Consider the following 13,838-nt stretch of genomic DNA (forward strand, 5'->3'; position numbering starts at 1 on the left):
TAGAGTCTTCTCTTCTATAATATCTTCTAACAAGTTACTTGCATATTGTAGGGTTGTATTGTGGCCAAACTCTGTTTCTAGCAGAGGACATTCTATTCTGTGTCTTTAGAAAAATATAATGGGATGGAAAAAAAATCAAAGGTTGAATATTCTTAACAATAAATAGAGGATAGGTTCTTAATCAACCATTGTAGTAACCCATTTTGAGTTGGCATTGACGACAACGAGCAAGTCAACTGGCGTGGGGCATATTGCTTGAGTGGTTGGTGCAGGACTCTGGCAAAGAGAAGATGGTATTCCTTAAGCTCTGGATCCCGCAGATTCAGGGGGGTTAGGGAAAATAAGCAGGAAAAAAAATTAAGGACTGACCTCACAATCATGAATACCTGATTTCATGCCTTCCTGAAAGCCTGAAGGTATCTTGGCTAGACTGTAATACAGTAGCAGTGCATATATTGAAACCAAAATCCAAGGAGATTGGCACTTGGTGGGAGCAGGTAAATTGTGGGTAAGGGGCTCTACCTCCCATAAGGTGATTACTACAAGGCTGTTGGTATTTTACAAGTCAAGAAACAGTTTCCTTTCCCATAGCCATATGTTTTAAAGAGATGTCCCTTTAAAAATAACCAAAACATGTATTTTTCACATCTAGAAGTCCCAACTGGAAACATCAGGGCTGCGTGGGCACAGAGGTTCATGACTTGGCTCCCCTCTCAGACACGACTCACTGTCCAGCTGCGCAGGGTCACTATATCCATCCAACAAGGGACTCCTCAAGGGGCCCTCTTTGTTCTGAGCTCCTTGAGGGCCAGCAGAACTTCTGTCAGATCAGAATCCTGGTCAGATGCCCCCTCACCTCCTGCGCACATCCACCATCTCCTCTTCCTCTCTTCCTTCTGCAAGTGTTGCTCTTTAGTAAATCCTTTGCATTCCTAACTTCACCTGCAAGTCTGCAGGAAAATCCAACCTACAATGGCGGTGCTTAGAAAATGGCGGGGGGTGGGGGGCAGGAGGGAATAAAAATCCCCACATGATGTAAGACCAGACAATTCTAGGCCCAGAAATAGAAAGGCCTCAGATCACATGTCTCAAATAAATGCACCTCAAAGGTTAGCATCATCAAATCTTAGAAATCCTCCAACCTTCTATGGCTATATGTGAGCATTTACTGCATGCCGGGCAGTTACAGAGTTTGTCTGGCTTAATTTATCCTCACGTCCATCTTGGGCAGCAGGTACGATCGTTTCCATTTTACAGACAAGGAGCACCTGATGCAAATCAGTGGTAGAACACAGATTCAAATGCAGGAAGGTCTGTTTGGTCTCAATGCTTGTCTTTTCTTGATAGTAGTACACTGTCCAACGCTCTTAGTGTATCAGCCCAGCGTCATGGAGTTGATGTAGTTTGGGGCCCTATCCTTAGACACCTCCCTGTAGACAATGGGCTGTTGTGTCTTTGTCTTATGAGCAGATATAATAATTGGTAGTCTAGGGCCGTATTCCTGGTCAAGGCTGTCCGTTTATGCCAAGCCAAAGCCAGAGCAGTCACACATTTAGTTAAACGTCTCCTGAGAAAGTGTTGGTGTCATTTCCCTGGATTGCACTGATGGATTAAACTGTTAAATTTAATCTTGGGTGGGGGGCCATGGCGGTTCTCCAGAGGCTTCAGACACGGTTTTAGGGCAGCATAAGAGGGATAGCGCCACTCTTGCTGGAGTGGTCTCTGAGTCCAGCAGTCAGGACCACCTCTAAAAACCCTGGCTGTGTGACCCAGAGACTAGACAGCACCCCTGGTGTCACACGCTGTGGTAGCGCTAAAGAAACCGACCAACAGGGCCAGCCCAAAGTCAGCCAACTTGTTAGTGCCGCTACTGGGAACAGATCCTAACTTTTCCTGTCCTTGAGTTCTTCCTACTGTGGTTTGTTATAAGCACAAAGGTAAAGATTATGCTTAACTACATTACCCTTCAATTCTCTCCGGCCTCATTTATTATTTAGCAAAGCTGCCCTGTTGTGCCTCCACACCGGCCACTGCCCAGGGAAGCATGAACGCATCAGTGATGCCTTGATAACTTTATCAGCTAGCAGAAGCACCAAGGAATTAGCAGAGGATGTTAAAGCTGCTGAACAACACAAATTACAAATGGATCGTCAGCACATGGACTCGTGCTGCTTTTTATGTATGGCTTAGGGGACTGGTATAATTTTAAATTTTTATAAGCCACTTGAAAGAGCACACTTTGATATTAATGGCAATGAGATGGTGGGGGGAGGTCTATATAACCAAAGAAAGTTTCTTTGGTTGATATCAGAGAAGCTACAGAAAAATTAGCAATACGTTTTTTAGAAAAAATTAAGATTAAAAGATTAAAAGGAAACAGCTACCGATGACAGTCACATGACAATAGAAGAAAAATAAGAAAGAAAGAAAGAAAGAAAGAAAGAAAGAAAGAAAGAAAGCAAGAAAGAAAAAAACAGGCAAGGCAACCCAAGGACGTTGTGAAATTGTGAGCCTTAATCAAGCTCGTACCTCTAAACTTTTATTTTGTAAAGCTGCCAACTCAATTTTATAGTACAGAAATTTCATCAGTTAGGGGACATTTAATATTCACTGTATCTACTAGGAAAGAAAAAAAATATCTTAGGAGAGCTTTTAAAAATACTACTTTGGAGCACTTATGGGCAAACAAGAGTTGGAGCATTAATCACTGTAATTTCCCCACCAAGATCACTAGGTGAGGTGTTCAAAAACTGATGGAGGTAAGTGATGATTCAGCTGCAGTAGGAGAACAGTGAGTTGCCCGTCAATTGCAAATAGAGTGCTTCACAGGCTCATCTCACCTGGCAGGAAAGGCTGCACATGAGAAAGACAGAGAAAGGGGGGTAGAGAGAGAGAATATATAGGGATGGAGTGGTTGGACAGACAGACTGACTCAAGTTCCACATTGCACGTACACACAAAGTTCCTCAACGGTTATCACGCCAGCTCTGATCCTGAATTCGGGTGAACGAAAAATAAAGTCCTAGGCACAATTCACAGGGAAAGTCAGAATGTGTACTCTGTTCATAACACACATTGAGAAAGTATTAGAAGTGTATGTATTACGCTTCTCCCTACTCTCAGAGCCCCTTCTGTATATAAGATATCAGGAGCCTTTGCAAAGTGTTGGGCACTGTCCAGATCCTTCCCAGGTTAACTAGGCAAAAATATTCATGGTAACTTCACCTTAAATGAGGTGATGGATGTTAATGAGCTTAATTGTGCATCATTCCTCAATGTACACACATATCAAAACATCAACTTGTACCCCTTGGAAAGGTGGTCAATTATTTTCATTTGTCAATTATACTTCAATAAAGCTGGTGGGGGGGGAACCCAGCCCTCCTATGAAATCCTTTGATGAATCAGCATGTGGTGTGTGGAGAGGGTCAGGAGGGGGCCTGATGATGCCCTCAAGTTTCTCAGCTTATCTCAAAGGGCTGGCTGTAGAATTAATATTTTAAACAATGCAAATGTAATTATAGCTGGAGTACATTCTCTACAGAAGGAAGAAAAGATTGGCATTTAGAAGCTTCATTAAACTTTTGGCCTTTTCAAGGCTAAATGAATCTTAGGGAAGAAATAAAAAGTTCCCATTGATTGATTTAAAAACAGATTTCTTGCAATTAACAGATCTAGATCTATGAAAAAGGGAGCATTAATAGTAATTTCAATAATCTCTCACTTTCTCTAGATATTTGAAAAAGAGTGTATATCTCTTTCTCTATAGAATATATTATATATATATATATATATTGCTCAGCAAAACTTTATTTTTTATTTTTTATTTTTTTTTAGATTTTATTTATTTGACAGAGAGAGACACAGCAAGAAGGGAACACAAGCAGGGGGAGTGGGAGAGGGAGAAGCAGGCTTCCCACGGAGCCGGGAGCCCGATGTGGGGCTCGATCCCAGGACCCTGGGATCATGACCTGAGCCGAAGGCAGACACTTAACAACTGAGCCACCCAGGTGCCCCAAATTTTTTATTTTCTAATATCAAGGAAATGTTAGTTACATGTGCACAGGTGTGACTAGATGAAGCAACTTATTTACAGATAGGCATGCCTGCTGAAGGATTTGGGGGAAAAAATGTGTTCATCTATAGTGACTTGCTCCCCACCCCAATTACTTTTTTGGGGGGGCCAGCAGAAGAGTTATAAGAGCACCTTTGGATAACATTAAAATGTTCAGCACTTAGAATATCCCTTTTCTTCTGCCCCTTATCCCAACATATAAATTGGGATGATTTGTTAAAAAGATGTAACTAAATTATCATATTCTCTTCATCTTCCAAATTTATTTAGACTTGCTATCCTGCTCTATCTCTGGAATTTCCTTTGCTTTTTCTTTTGTCAGTAAACTAAATTACTTCTCCTCCCACATGCATAAAAGCACTAATTTATAAAACACATAGCCATATGTCATATCTCATGTAATTCTATTTTACATTTTACCGCCACCCAGACTTATCTAACATGAACAAATAGATATTATTTACTGTAGTCAGAATGAGAATTATCTAATGCCACTTACATAGCCATAAATTGATTTTTGATTAATGTTTAAGCAAAAAGCAAACAAGCCCATCTGCTCTGAAAACAAACAAACAAAAGGAAGCAGCACAGAACACAGTTCACAGGAATTTCTTCGATATTAGTATGTTTCAGCTGCTGGTGAGAATCTTTTTCCCCCCATTGCTATTATGAAAATGTACTGCTGACAAGAATATAATTCTATATCTAGATGTAGTTTCTCCTCTAGCAACTGCTCATTTAATAGACTATTACTTATGGTAAAATAAAAACCAATCCCACTCTGCAGAAAAGCCCAGAAGACTTGTAACCAGCAGTGAATTTCTTCTGGACCACTCAGTGGTAGCAAAGGAAATCTAACATGGATACATTTTTCTTCTGTAGGGGCTGCTCTCTATGGTCGAGTTAAGAATGAAGACAAGCAAGGTGTCCTGTCTACACAGGGAAAGTGAGTGCCGGACGAGGAAGACTTAAAAATATCTTAAACTGTCGACTGGGTGCATGAAATTTCCTTTTCAACACAACCCAGAATTGGCAAGCCTCTAAAACCAAAGAGAAATAAAGAAAAACAAGAAAAAAAGGCTCTGTCCTATTTATTTCTGTAATCTCCAGGGCACGCTCAGTATCCGGCGCCCTAGTATAGGCTGATGGACAGTTCTACCCCACTTAGAATATACCCTTCTTCTATTACAGAGATAAGAGAGCATCCTGCCACATCGGGTGGGAGTTTCACCAATACCGATGAAATGCCCATATTCTGACTTTCAGGGGGAAAAAAAAGATGTGCAAAGAAGACTAACTCTAGTGATTAAATTTTGAACACAAACAAACAGCAGGTACGTGTCTGGAAATGTGGCTCAGCTGGTTAAAGGATGAGGGATTGGTTAGAAGCTTTTTCAGCAACCAAAATGACACAAGAACACATATGTGGGGAGCAAACGGGAGACACACCTTCCTGCTGCAAGAAGGAGAAATTCAACTTGCAACTTTCCCAATTGAATCCTAAAACTGATAACGAAAAGAAAACTTTAAATCCTACTCACCATGCTCTATACCATACTGCTTTTTGTCAATAGCATAAAGACAAAAGAGCACAATTGAGTTTCTGTAGGTTTTCTACAAATATTTACTCCCAGATTAAGGTAGATACCATTAAGGTGAATAAGTCATTTTATGACTGTATTTCAGCTTTGGAAATCTTGGGCTCCCCATTGAATGCTTGCACAAATCCTATCACACCTCCATAAAAATGACTCTGTTATAGGGTTTTGTTCTAAGAGTTCATTTCAAAATTGGTCTTTAAAGCATTACACACACACACACACACACACACACACACACACACTGGCCTATGGAACAAAGATCTTGGTCTTTCTTTGCCAAAAGACAGTGTTTCTTGAGGCCTGTTTTTGCCTTCGACGGATAGTTCTGATTTTGGCTTCAGAAAAATAAGTACAGGACTGCCCTAAACTGGAGACAGAAAAACCTCAAACAAAGATTGTTAACATATCAATTACATCAACCTTTTTAAATTACAACTCTGCATTTCATTACTCTCCAGGCAAAATGAGTACCTTAAGTTTAGAGCGCCAGGTAAACAAAACCTTTCACTGTCCCCTTTTCCAAAGTTTGTTTTTATAAACATTCCCCCTGTCCCCCAAACCAAACTACAGCAGCATAATGGTCCCATTGTTGAGCACAGCCTTGACCTCTACAGGACAATAGATTGTTTTTTCTCTAAGCCCACTCTGAGAGAAATTAGTTTTAAGAAGGAAGCCTCTTCCTTATTAAAGGATGTAAAAGAGTAAAAACAAATTTAAAAAAATGAACGTACATAGCATAGATTTCTAAGCTTAGATTGTTCAAAAATGGTGGGTACTTGGCTTGCCAGGAAAGCACGTCACCTGCTTCTGCTTCTCTCTAGGGATAGAGATTAAGGGGTCTGTTCTGGAATTTTCCAAGGAGGCCATTTTGGGTATCATAACACGGAACTTTCTAGTTGGGAAAAAAACAAAACAAAAGCAAAACAAAACACACAGAAAATTACTTCTAAAGGAGTCACGGGAAGGAGTTTATCGAGAAAGAAGATGCCTGGAGTCACCCCTTTTTAGGAAGACAGAAAGCACAACAGTTCTCCTCAGGAAGCCAACAGAACAGAAGCAAATAAGCTAGGAACTCAGTGGAGAAGCCCCTTTCCCAGAACCTTTGGACGAGTGGATGAACTTCTTTTTAATTGTACAAGCCCAGCAGGGGAGCGGCCCCGGTGTGTCCAGGAAGAGAAGCACCCAGCACCCCAGCCCTGCAGCAGATAACCAGAAAGAACCAGGAGGCTTGTTTCTCAAATGCACTTCTCAAAGACTTTCACACGCTGGTCTGTCTGCTTCAAAGGCTCTCAATGTGCAGAGGACTGGCTAAACACAGGCAGAGTGACCAGTCAAGACCCACCAACCCGAACTCCTCCCAGATGGTGATGCGGGTAAACACAAGACAAGACTAGAGAAATGGCTTTCTTGGTGGCCTGTAGAAATGCACGTGGTAACTTCATTGTGATATTAAGACTGATTTTCCACACACATACACACACACACACGCCCCTTCAGAGTATATCTTCTCCTTCTACCTTCTTTTTTTTTTTTTTTTTTCCCTCTAAAAGTTATGAGTTACTCACTTTTTTCACCGGTTTAGATAAAACCAGAAGAAATAGGACACTATACAAAGCTTATTTTGCTACCACAGAAAGCAACATTTTAAGGCAGTCAGGCTTCCCAGCACACACTGGGTCTTTCATCAATGGTGGCTCTCACAGTGTGCTTTGGGCTCACTGGACACTCCCTTCTGGAATGGCCCCTGCTCAGGGGGCAGCGGGGGATTCCTGACAGCCTGCCTGCCCCAACTGCCCTAGCAAAAATGTCCAAGAAGGACAGAAAAGAATGCAGCGTGCAATTAAAACTGCAAGGGGGGTGATTTACGTGGGCAAAGTTAATCACAAGCACCATGCCGAAGTTTGGTGGCACAGCTGAGTTTTCAGGAGGAACCTGACAAAAGACTTACCTGAAAGACAAATAATACGGTAAAAAGTCCGGATTATGCCTTTTAAAAAATATTACGGATAAAATGACAGCAGGCCAATGATTTTTCCATCCAAAATGAAATGAGCCAGGGACCATTTGAGCAAAGACATCTACTCACTTGATGATGTGACAAATACCCAGCCAAGGAGGGGTTGGGAGAATGGCCAGAGAGGTGAGCACCACTCCGCGGGGTGGAGGATGGCCCTGCTGAAGCAGGGGTGTGTGGAGATACTCTTCTGGACACCTCTCCTGACCACCCAGCAGTACCACAGGGCTGGCCGAGAGACAGCTCTTTATTTAGTGAATGGATGAGGCTGGGGGTCCTCTGAGCTGTCACTAATGGCGGCAAAGTAGACTCAGGGGCTGTTGTAGCTCCCCTACCACTACCATCCCCACCATCCAGGGTACTGCTCTCAATCTAGAAAGAAGGGGGAACACAATCTCACGACAAAGAAGGGCTGTTTGTCTCGCCAAATGTTTCTTCTCCTTCCTCTACACAAAGCTAGTGGACTATCTAAAGTCTGAGTAACGTCTGACCCTAACATTTTCATGTCTGAGGCATCTCAGAGCTGAGATACCACTTCCAGCCATCTGAACCATCCAGCCAGATTCAGTGTGGGGGTGGGGTGGGGGTTGGGGGGGAGGACTTCTAATAAGAGGCAGTAGACAATAGGATCTAAGAGTATGTACTCTGGAGCCAGACTGCTTGGGTTCAAATCCCAGGTCTGCTACTTAGTGGCTGTGCTTCCTTGGTCAAGTTACTTACCCTCTCTGTGCCTCTGTTTTCTCACCTCTAAAGTGGGGATAATAAGTGTAGCTATGTGAAGACCGAGTGGGCATGTGTAAAGTGCTTAGAATAGTACCTGGCATACAGTACGTGCTGAGCAAGTGTGAGCTATTGTTGCTACTGAAGTATAAGCTTGCCGGCAGCAGGAATGAGAATCTTGGATGGCCAGCAAGCTATAGCTTGGCTGGCAGTGCTATCTGTGAAGGCCTGTGGCCTTTGCACCCCTGAATCGTCTTCTAGTCCCCCTCCCCTTGGTGGCCTTTACAGGAGGTTGGAGTTGAGTGGGGATCAAGACACCTGAAACTCGCCCAACAAAAGCAGGAACCTCATGTCTCCAACAGACACTCTGGACCAAATTCTTGTATTTTTCCAAAATCAGGAAAGCAGAGGGGCAGGAGAACAGAGCCTCGGGCAATGACGAGGGAGCCTGAGCTTCGCCCCCAGGACTACAGCTAGCTGCCATCTAGCCAGAAGCTTATTCGAGTTGTCCTAAGTCCCATTCTAAAGGGATGCTCTGGGCACTGAGGCCTACAAATAAATAGAGCTGAGTGAGGCAAGGGTAACACTGTGATCAGATCAGCATGGTCCCACCGCCCTTTGGCCTCAGAGTGCTGGAAAGGTCTTGATGGGCAAGAGCATGAGAAGACCACAAAAGCACAGGCTTCAAATAGCCAGTTGGGCGCCTTGCCCAGCTGCACACAGGCTGCCATCTACCTTCTAAATAGAAAGTTTGGAATTCAAGAAAGCAAACTTAGGCATCCTTACCATTCCCATCCCCTAAATATGCATATTCCAATAAGTCCTAGAATAGATTTAGTTCTTAACACTCCATTTTCAACTGCAAAACCTGGAGTGAGAGGCAGAGAATTTTCAGGGTCATGTGCAAGTTTGCATTGCCTTACAGGCAAGATGCAGAGGGCATTTTAACGTCCATCTCTCTAAATATAGTTTGACCACCAACCCTGTTGAGAACTCTATTTCGATCCCACAATTTTAGTAGCTGTGCATCAATATTACATCATTATCATCACTTGGTAGAATTGATGTCAACCTATCTCTCTGATCTCCTTGCAGGACATCCAGTTTTTGATAACCTGTGGTAAGCATGACCAAAGAGCATGGTTAATTGAAATCTACAGATAATCTTAGAAATTCCTTTTAGCCAATAATGTCAATTTCTTCTCTTTTTCTAATCTTTACCATAGACTTCTGATACAACTCCAGAGATACATTTCATTCCATTCACTGATCTTACAACCTTTGGTGAAGATGCTAACATGAACTGAGATGGTCAAATGTGGACAGATGGGAAAGAAAGAGGTCTGGATGATATCCTAAGTTGGTAGTGATAGAAAATGAAAAGGCTGAAATCAGAAAATCTAAATTCTTGGGGCACCTGGTGGCACAGTCGGTTAAAAATCTCACTCTTGGTTTCGGCTCAGGTTGTGATCTCAGGGTAATGAGATTGAGCTCCACATTGGGCCACATGCTCAGCACGGAGTCTGCTTGGGATTCTCTTTCCCTCTGCCCCTCCTCCCCACTCTTTCTCTCCCTCTCTCTCTCAAATATATAAATAAGTCTTTTACAAAAACCTGAATTCTTTCTAATAAAGGTGGACCCAAAACTTGTTCTATAATATCCTATTAAATAAAGGCTGTTTGTAAAGAAATAGTTTTTAAATCTTTTTTTAAATTTTATTTCATTTATTTGGCAGAGAGAGACACAGCGAGAGAGGGAACACAAGCAGGGGGAGCGGCAGAGGGAGAAGCAGGCCTCCCGCAGAGCAGGGAGCCTGACACGGGGCTCGATCCCAGGACCCTGGGATCACGACCTGAGCCAAAGGCAGATGCTCAACGACTGAGCCACCCAGGCGCCCCGTAAAGAAACAGTTTTTAAAAATCAGTATCAGAAAGACTCTCAAGCCCTGAAAACTATTTTGTAAATGGTCTAATAGGTTTGACAATCCAGTGGCTCCAAATCAGAACTGTGGTCAAGGCAGCTTGTAGAGTCTCAATGTCAGGTGAAAAAAGCATTCTTTGCATCCATTTCATTGCTGTATTTTCAACATTTACAAGATAGCTCCATCCATTCTTTGTAAATCACCCTCAGCCACCTAGAAAGTTATCGGGAGGAAAAATATGGTTAAAGAGTCTATTCAGGGGAGAAGAGCAGCTCTTTCTTACAGAAAAATTCCAATGAATAAATAGAAGGAAATAGAAAATTGCCATGAGAATATCATAGCAATAACTGTTATAGGTAAGCAACACCAACGCCAAAATTAGTGAGTGATGAGAAACAGGACATTTGCATAGTCTCCAAGTATCACTCCCTTCTTGAGATATTAGTTACAAAGGGGAAAGTAGTAACTACAGTGGAGAAACTTGGCAGACACCACCTTAACCAAGTGATCAAGGTTACCATCACTAGTAGGAAACATATTAACATCACCCTGATATGATGCATTGAGGAGAACACAACATCACTCCTGTGTATTCTTCCCCCAAACACAGACATTGAATCTAACTCGGAGAAAACATCAGAGAAGCTCAAGTTGAAGAGCATTTTATAAAATAACTGATCAAAAATCTTCAAGAGTGTCAAGGTCATGAAAAACAAGGAAAGACAGAGAAACTGTCACAACTGGAAGAGACCAAGCAGATACAGTAAATAAGTGTAATGAAGGATTCTGGGGCTGGAAAAGGACATTTGTACCCAAACTGGTGAAACCTGAATACACTCTCTAGTTAATAATATTGTGCCAATGTTAATTTCTTGGTTTTGACAATTGGATTATGGTTATGTATGGTGTTAACATTAGGGATAACTGGGTGATGTTTCAGGTACGCTCTGTGCTGTTGTGCAAATTTTGCGTAAGTCTAAAATTGATAAAAAGTTAAGGAGAAAAAAAAAAGAAAGGAAAGAGGAGCTGTTCAGTTTACCCCTGGTGAGTGGGGTCATCCTCTGGTTTTGGTTCTAGCTCTCCAGATTTTCCTCACTTGATGGATTTCGTAATCTTTGGTAGCACTAATATTACACAGTTGAAATTCAAATTGAGTAGACTGAAGGAAGAACATGAATAAAGAAGTCACACTGACATTGAAGAAAGACGAATAACTGAGAAATTTAAAAATTCTAAGTACTTTACACCACCCTCACAATTCACATAACCCCCAGTCCCAGGCCTCACCCTTTCTATGGGCAAATCTCCCTCAACAACAGTGTAGTAATCTGGCGAGAGTCCAAAACAAACACTCCTGATTCAGAACTTGGTTTTGTAGGAAATACAGTTCTGACAAACTTTTAGTATATTACTGAAAGATACAGAGGCTCCATTACACAGAAAGAACTGGGAGCCAGTGTTCTTCCCAGACTTCGCCTGCATGGAAGGCTGCTGGGATGGCTCTCATTTTCCACTCCTTCTTGACTTCCTTACAGACTAAGTCAATATCACTTGTTACCAGGAACTTCAACTTTGCCCCACTCTTTGACCTAGTGTGCCTAAAATTTAACTAAAATTAAACTTAAGTAAATTGAAACCTTTGCATGATCAAAAACAGCTTTAAACAACTATGGAAAAACCTACCCTTGTGGAGAGAAACAATTACTCCTGGAGGAAATCTCCACTTTAAAGCCATGGTTAAAATCACTCTGCACTGCTACTGTCTTGGAAGGGATAAAATGAAAAAGGATGATTGAAGACAAGTGCTTCAACTTTGCTGGTAAGAGTTAATGGCAAGTGGTCCTACCTGTATAGTTGTATCCTCTCAGTGGAACCTTCAAATCGTGTGTGTGTGTGTGTGTGTGTGTGTGTATTCCTTTTTCTCTTGCCCTGGCCACCTAAAAAGCCTGAGTTACTTCTGACATAGCATCACATTACTTTTCCTTCAATATAAGCCCCTAAGAGCTCAACACACACAATCTCTCTCTTTTTTTTTCCTTTTTAATATTTTACTTATTTATTTGAGAGGGAGAGAATGTGAGCAGAGGGAGAGGGACAAGCAGACTCCATGCTGAGCATGGAGCCCGATGCAGGGCTTGATTTTATGAATCTGAGATCATGACTTAAGCCAAAGTCAAGAGTCGGATGCTTAACTGACAGCCACTGAGGTGCCCCAACACTCTCTCTCTTAAGAACACAGGCAACCATTGATGTGGGCCCCACTGATTCCCCCAAAGTCCCCAGCCAAAACTGTTGATAACAGTGACAACAGTCTAAGTGCAAGTAATAGTATGCACCCTAGAGATAGAGGTTTAATTTATATCAATAGGTTTATGTTTGCTACTTTATGACGATGCCCTGAATGTCCTTCCCAATCAAAACCCTTCCAAGTCCAAGAGAGCCCTTGATCTAATGCTTGAGCCAATGGAACCATCCAGGATGGCTTTCCCTGGTTCATCTAGTGAAACTCTGCCTTTCAGAGCTGTTACAAGGATCTACAAAGGTAAGGATGCTTAGAGATACCCACCTATCAGTACCTACTACTTTCAGGTATGTCTAGTAGCCCCCAGTTCCAATTCAGTCTTTTCAGCTCCATTTGTCCCAACTGGACTGGAGCCTTATTGACCCAGGTATCAATTCTGGTGGAACTAAATGGTGAGTAAGATAGAATGAGGCAGAAATAAGTGTGAAGCCAAGAGTTTTCACGGGAATCTGATCCTTTAGTGACATAACTCACACAATAAAAGCACAGATCATACTGTTGAAGCTGGAGTGTTTAATGCCTTCCACTTTCTTAAGAATATCTCCTCTCTAGGGCGCCTGGGTGGCTCAGTTGGTTAAGCGACTGCCTTCGGCTCAGGTTATGATCCTGGAGTCCCGGGATCGAGTCCCACATCCGGCTCCCTGCTCGGCAGGGAGTCTGCTTCTCCCTCTGACCCTCCTCCCTCTCATGCTCTCTGTCTCTCATTCTCTCTCTCAAATAAATAAATAAAATCTTTAAAAAAAAAAAAAGAATATCTCCTCTCTAAACAGATGACAACTACCATGGCTAGAGGAAGTGATTCCTGCTGATGTTTCTACCATAAACATATTATGTTTCTATCATAAATGTAAACCCTACTGTGTGCCAGGCACCACAGTAATGCCAGGGATACCAAGATAAGTCAGAATTAAACTTCAAAGTCTTAAAAACCCTTTAAAAAGCCACAGTCTAGCCAAAGATCAAACTGTAAACATATAACTACAACATAAATTGTTACATGCTACAGAGATAAAATGAATGATCTCCAGGGGGTGGTAGAGAAGGATTGTAAGGTTAAAGAAGGGTTTTAATTAGGAGGTGGCATTTAGCAAGACTTCATAAACCCAGCAGAGTAGACATCTGGCCACAATAAATCAAACCCCTGTACTCAGGGTCCACACGATTACTCAACAAGGATAATTCATGCAATTACTAGAGTTATCATG

The 13,838-nt window shown here is 42.1% G+C and overlaps 1 protein-coding gene across 1 annotated transcript in view; it reads right to left on the reverse strand.

Annotated features, from left to right (window-relative positions):
* IGF1R (insulin like growth factor 1 receptor) overlaps window positions 1-13,838 on the reverse strand; it is a 292,269-nt gene that overhangs the window by 101,463 nt on the left and 176,968 nt on the right. The gene's annotated exons all lie outside the window — the stretch shown is intronic.

Source organism: Halichoerus grypus, chromosome 8 (genome assembly GCF_964656455.1).
Source record: "Halichoerus grypus chromosome 8, mHalGry1.hap1.1, whole genome shotgun sequence".
NCBI classification, from domain to species: Eukaryota; Metazoa; Chordata; class Mammalia; order Carnivora; family Phocidae; genus Halichoerus; species Halichoerus grypus.